Source organism: Aegilops tauschii, chromosome 7 (assembly GCF_002575655.3).
Source record: "Aegilops tauschii subsp. strangulata cultivar AL8/78 chromosome 7, Aet v6.0, whole genome shotgun sequence".
Taxonomy (NCBI): Eukaryota; Viridiplantae; Streptophyta; class Magnoliopsida; order Poales; family Poaceae; genus Aegilops; species Aegilops tauschii.
Genome location: NC_053041.3, coordinates 487,892,039 through 487,898,998, shown reverse-complemented (window position 1 = coordinate 487,898,998; position 6,960 = coordinate 487,892,039).

The following is a 6,960-nucleotide window of genomic DNA, read 5'->3' as shown; positions in this document are numbered from 1 at the left end:
GCACGTGGAACAAGACGGTGGATGAGCCACATGTCGGCCAAAGGGGTCATGTTAAGTGTGTCGCCATTTCGTGTGCGGACTGACCCTGCTTGAGTTGCTACGCCAACACGACAGGAGCAGCCTACCACTTGGTTTTGCTCTTGGTGAATCCCGACTGTATTGATCTAAAAAGATACATGCTGAACTACCCTCTCCGTCTCGTTTTTTTATTTTTAGGCGTCTCAGTTTATAGGGCCTGCACGTAGTTCTAGGTCATCCATTTGACTAACTAAATATGAGTTACTATGTCACAAAAAGTATATCATTGGATTCTTAAGTGGATGTAGTTGTATTTAAAAGTCGAGGGCGGGGCTTTTCCTGCGCGGTAGGCGGGGCAGTTCCGCCTAGTCGGTTCGACAGAGACGCGAGAAGACGAGGGAGTAGGCTGCTGCAAACGTAGGGCTGTGTGATTTGACAGCGAGTTACTGCTGGACAGGTGGGGCCCCATGATTTGACTTGCCATTACCATTTTAACTGCGGTGCTACAACCGGCGTGAGTCTCCCGATTCCTGACCACCTCCATACAGGTGCCTCTCCCAATGCTCCACCATGTAGTAGAGGATGGCTCTTGCATGAGAGCCCACTTCTCCACTTTTTCCTTGCCTCTCTTTCCTCCACATATGCAAAAATGCCATGTAAAGCGCACTATTGTACTGACTTTTACTTGCTCCTACAAGTGCTTAAGCTTGCCACATAGGTATAAAGTCTGATGTGGCAAGTTAATCAAGAAGAGAGAGACTAGTTTGGTGACCCAAGGAAGAAACGGTGCTAAGCGCGTGTACCTAGGTGAAAAGACAATTTTGAGTCTATAGCTAATTAAATGAAGCAAACTTAGCAACACCATTTCATTGGAAGAGGTCACTCCTTGGCATATGTAATAAATACTAGTACTCCCTGTGTCCCATAATATAAGAACGTTTTTGGCACTACACTAGTGTCAAAAACGTTCTTATATTATGGGACGGAGGGAGTACGAAGAAAGAGATAGAGAGGAGTAAAAAAACACTTATAGCCAACGTTATAGCCAACCTTGTTGTAGTACGAGTGACTAAGTGATGACTATGTATGACATGCCAACATTAGATAGCCTAATGCACCGTGTTAAATCTCCAAGGGCGCGACCGTGCGAGCGGCGCGATGGTCGTGGTAGGCGCGACCATGATACGGGCTGCTGGCAGCCCTTGGATCTGAGATCAAACGGTCGCATGCTAAGTTGCTGAAAATTTGCAGAATAACCCTCCAGGATAGGATATTCACCCATAGGTCTAGAATCACGCCATGCAACCGTTTGATCTCAGATCCAAGGGCTCTCGGAAGCCCGTATCATGGGAGAATGGAAAGCCACTACCCTGCCGTTCGCACGCTGGCAGTTCGCTCCTACTCGTCCCCGCACGTCCTTCAATACTACGGCGGTTCGCTCCTAGTCGTCCCGTCCATTCACATTACGGCAGTTCCACTAATCCTAACCCTCCTCCCAAATCCATGGCGTCCCAAATCTCCACGATCGGCGGTGAGTACAAGGTTAGAACCATCACCGGCGATGAGTTCGACGTCATCTACACCCGTTCTTCCGCGACGGTGAAAGGATGCCTTTCTCGCTTCAGACGCATGTTCGAAGACTCAGATGATGAGTGGGTCGCTGGGCTAGATGTTGAGTACACCACAGTCCTGGGACGAGAGAAGGATCTAAAGGATGAAGAGAGGAAGAAGCCCGCCGTGATCCAGGTTTGCTCATGACTTATGCTTGGTCTACCACATATGCCATGCCGACGTTGAGTGCCAGGATTTTAAGGACTTCCTCGAGAGCAACCTAGTCAAATTCGTTACTGTAGACTTTGGTAACGACAAAGAAGTCCTGCGTCGGATAGGCCTCGTTGTAGGCAACACCTTCGACCTCCAGAAGAATTGGCTGGTGTCCTCTCGTCAGCCTTCAATGCTGACCCTGGCAGGAGCCATGGTTCATCCTTCGTACGGTAAACTGGAGAAACCTCCATACACGTTTCATCGTCATGCATGGCAGCGGAATGTACTAGATATAGACCACATCCACTACGCTGCAATGGATGGCTACCTTTGCTTCAATATCTACAAGGGTTGGATGAAGAGCAACAGCCAAGTGTGCGGTTCAAGCAAAGAAGTATCGGCTAAGAGGAAGAGGGACAAGGACGAAGTCGAGGACGTGGACAAGGACTCCGAGTAAGGTGGCAGTGTCGTTGCTCATGGTGGCTCTAATGCAATGTCTACCGGAATAGTTGCTAAGTTTAATTTCAGGTGTGCTTAATTTAATTTGAGGGGTGTGTTGTGCTGAGCCCCCAGCAGAACTATGTTATGTTTCTTCTCGTTACTTTAACTCTTCAGTACGTACATACTACTATTTCTTACATTTCATCTTTTAGTTGGTATAGTACTACCACTCGTTTCTTCACATTATATACGTACAATATATATGGCCAACATCATATAGCCAGCAGTTTAGTTGTCAAAGAATTTCAGGGTGCTTAGTTTTGTCAAAGAATTCCAGGATGCTTAGAGGGTGCTTGGATCCAAGGGACTTATTTTAGTCTGACTAAAAATAGTCTCTTTAAGAGGCTAAAGTTCCAAGCACCCCTGACTAAAGAGGGGCTAAAACTAGTCTTGAGACTAAAAAATTTTAGTCAGGGGTACCCCTACTAAAATGTGGATTAGTCCTCTCTCTACTCATTTAACTCCTCTCCTTTAACACAGGCGAGTTCTGGATTGGAGGGTTTGGAGGATAATAAATGCTCATTAACTTGATTTTAGCCTTTTTAGTATTTGGATCCAAGCATGGGTGAGGCTAGCATGTTTTAGTCCCACTACTTTTAGTCATGGGACTAAAACGTATCCAAGCACCCTCTTAGTTTTATTTGAGGGGTGGGTTGTGCTGGACACCATTATTGTGGCTAGCCTTTTTAATAGTACTATATGCATAATTTGGCGACGAGCGCTCTCTATATGTACCACCTTTTTTTTAATTTCAAGTTTTGCTCCATGGCGCAATCCATCGATACTACTGCTATACAAAAGTATACATTTTTTTAAAAGGCTAGAGGGCGGGGCAGTCTAGCTTGGTCGGTTTCACGAGAGGCGAGGGCCTTTGTGATTTGACGGCTCATTACTGCTGGAAGGCGGGGCCTTGTGATTTGACTGCTCGTATAAATGTGCCACGAGAGGAGGAGCAAAGAACCGTGCGGTATACTCAAGTTTTCCACTGGAGTAGTACTACGACGGAGGAGCACGAAACACGGCAGCCCAGTGCCATATGGCAATAAAAAATGATCTAATTTGCTATCATCTCATTGTTAGCATTGTTCTATTCATTCCCTCAAAAAAAATTGTTCTATTCATGCCTCGCAGAGAACGTGACACGTGCGGCGAAACACCCGAATCAAAAGATGAAACACAGGAGCAAAAGAAGAAGGAAGATTATCACCCCAAATGATCTAATTCGCCGCGGAGTCGTAACTGCTTCTTCATCGCCTCCACGACCTCCATCTCCTTGCGCGTCTCCTCCGCCATCTTCTTCATTCTGTCCATGACGCGGGTTTTCTCGAGGCGAGCCTTCATCATCTGTTCCACGGCCACATTACGTACCTTGACAGCAGCCGGGTGCTCGATGCGGAGCTTCGCCAACTCCTCCTTCTGTTCCATGACGAGGGCCTGCAGCATCTTCATCGAGGAACTACTATTCTCATGCAGCTTCTTCCAGCCGGCGTTCTTCTCCTTCAACAGGTCGATCTCGTGGCAGAGCTTCGCCTTGTCCTCCTGAAGTGGCAGGATTTCGCCGGTCGCCTTCTTCTCTGAGGCAATGCTCTTCTTCAGCAGCATCACCAAGCCGGCGGTCAACTCCCCCTGCTGATTGAGCTCAGCGGGCATGTCGTCGAGGCTCTCCTTCAGCAACTCCATCAAGCCTTGGATGAACTCCTTCTGCTTATTGAGCTGATCGGGCATGCCGTCGAGGGATAACGACTCAAGCTCCGCCGGCTCGGCATGTTCGCCTCCGCGGCTAGGGCGCTCCTGGGAGCCATCGCCTGCCCGTGAGAGATCTTTCGAGGTATCTGCGTGGCGGCGAGCCCTCTTTTATTTTCGCAGCCTTGGTTGCCGCTCCCTTGTTACGAGTAGTTCTCGACCTAGAGCTCTGCTCACCGGCCATGGCAACGACGGACGAAGAAGAAGCACTTATGAGGAGGAAAGGTAGAGTAATTTTCGGTTAGGTAGTTCCCCTTTTTATAACCTAAGTACTAGCACTAGTACTAATACCTGCATAGTGGGAACACGTTCAGGTTTGGTACGTACTAGTAGGTGTGAGCAGGCTTTCGAATGTGATGGGAACAAGGTAAAGATTAATTGATGGTTTTGGTTTCGAGGCCCGAAACGGCTCCCGATGAGTTTAGCGGAACATAAATTTAAGTACTACACTGCTCAAATGTGTAAATATTATGTTACTGTCAAAAATTGGCACATATACGAAGGAGACCAATGGAAGTACTACTAGCAACCCACGATTTAACTACTCGCATGCGCGTAGTGGAGTAATAATGTCTTTCTTCCGCCCTCACGTCCACTCAATTTGCATGCGCTGTATTAATTGACCATCAATGAAGTGAACGACTTTGCACGCGTCAAATTATCACATGGGGTGGATCTTGGTACAAAATTGCGTCCACCCGTGTACCCGCGTGTGCGTGCGAGGGAATGAGTGCATGCGTGGCGTGCGTGCACATCTTCGCTTCGTGCATGTACCGCCAGTATGGCTCAGGGAGGACGAGTACATTCTTCTGGAACCAGCAGCACGTCACTGTGATCAATCCACGCAAGGAGGTCGCGACAACGCCTCCACATGTGCCACGTGGCTTCATGAACTGTAAGAGAAACACTGTGTAGCGTGCCATTGGTATTCTAATTTACATGTTTTGCACATACTCGAAGTACTAGTAAGGTACACGTGCATTGCACGCATCAGATTTTGCAACCAAATTATGAATAAATACCACACTATAGCATGTAAGCTCTGAGTCATATATGCCTGATGTAGCCCTTCGTTTAATTCTTGTAGTTCATCTCATTCAAAATCAATTAGTTTTTATAAAAAAGCTAAGAACGCGGAATAGGAAAAACATGGGATTATAGTGGAATGTCGTCTTGAATCCTACAGGATTGTACGAGTGTTTGATTGTGCATAGAAAAAACGCAAAATTCTTTCAAAGAGATTTGAGTGGATGGGATGTTTCCTATGAAATCTAGTGCAAATGAATCATATGGAAAAATTCCTATGGTTTACAATCCTACGAATCAAACAACCAAGATAGGAAAAATTCCTAATGATTAGAATCCTCCAAAATTCCTTTGAGAATCCTTTGAATCAAAGAAGCCCTTAATCTATTTTATGATTCATGGAATTGTGCGTTGTAAAGCATAAAGTAAAAACAAATAATGGCAATTCAACTAGAAAAAAAGTTTGGGCAGTTATGATACGGAAGATTCTAGAACAAAAGAGAACCACTGTTGTTTTGAGGTTTGTGCATTATGCTTAAGTTCAACCATGGAGTCTGCTAGATTGTACATGTGGCAAAATCCGGTGGGGGGCTAGAAGATGGTGCGAGGGGCCGAGTGGAGGGAGACTATGAAGGAATGCACAAGTGCGAGATCGATATTTAGAGAGAGGGGGCGAACACGTGCGTTGTTGCGAGCAGTGGCGGAGCCATGAAAAATAAATGAGCTAGGGGCCAAGCATTGCTAATCCTTTACGAGGAGGGTCAATTCATGAACTTAAACCATTTTTAGCAGCAATTGTCTAATGATCACATTCATATTAGCCTCGATATATAGTGATGTTAGGGGGGAGGGGGACAGGGCCCTTACTGCCCCCTGTCTTCGCCATTGTGCACGCGTCTGAGAGATGAAGCGGAAGGCATGGATGATGAGAGGGGGACGTTGGATATATAATTAGTGTGGGTGTATTAGCTATACATGTTAATCCTATATAGAGAGGTATAGATTGATCGATGTGGACGTGGGAAAGAGGGTGAGACCTCACTGGATATATCGATTGATCGGTTTGTGTGGAAAACTATGAAAGACCTAGCTATATACACACATACATAGAGGAACATCGATCGTTGCGCATGCACGCGTGAGAGATAAAGAATGCCCGATATGATGGAGAGGGGGATGTGTGTGGGTGTGTGCCTTCATGGGAGACCGACCTGAAGAAAAAGATTGTATGCATGCGATGGATAATGCCGACTGGTAGTGTGTGTGCATGCATGCACGAGAGAAAGTTAGTGGTACAATTATAAAAGAGAAGACTACTGTGTGGGTGTAAAAGAATAGGTGAGGTCATAATCAATGTAAAGTTGAATTCAAATATTTGAATAAGAGATCCTGATGTTTGAAACCCATGCATGCATGAATATAACGGAGATCTGCACCGTGTGATTTGGAAACGAGCATGTTGTAATGTATACACATTGAACAAGGCCAGACTGATTTGAATTTGAGATACCGATGGCAGACATCATTTGGCCACGTCGCATCCGTGCATGGACACACTATTCTAATTGGAGATGATGGGCGGCTTTCGCATCACATATCTATATCTATACCCCTATATATATATATATTATATTTTATATTTTTTATATTGTGTGCGGGTAACTTTAACTTTGAAAGATGGTCGTTGGATGAGGCGAATCCGATGGTCCAAAGATGGCAAATTTGAGCACTACTGGCCGTTGGATATCATCTAGATTCCACCAGATTTCGCCACATGTATAATCTAGAAGACTCCATGGTTGAACTTAAGCATAATGCACAAACATCAAAACACAAGCACTTCTTATTTGTTCTAGAATCTTCCGTATCAGAATTGCCCAAATGTTTTTCTACATGATTTGCCATTAT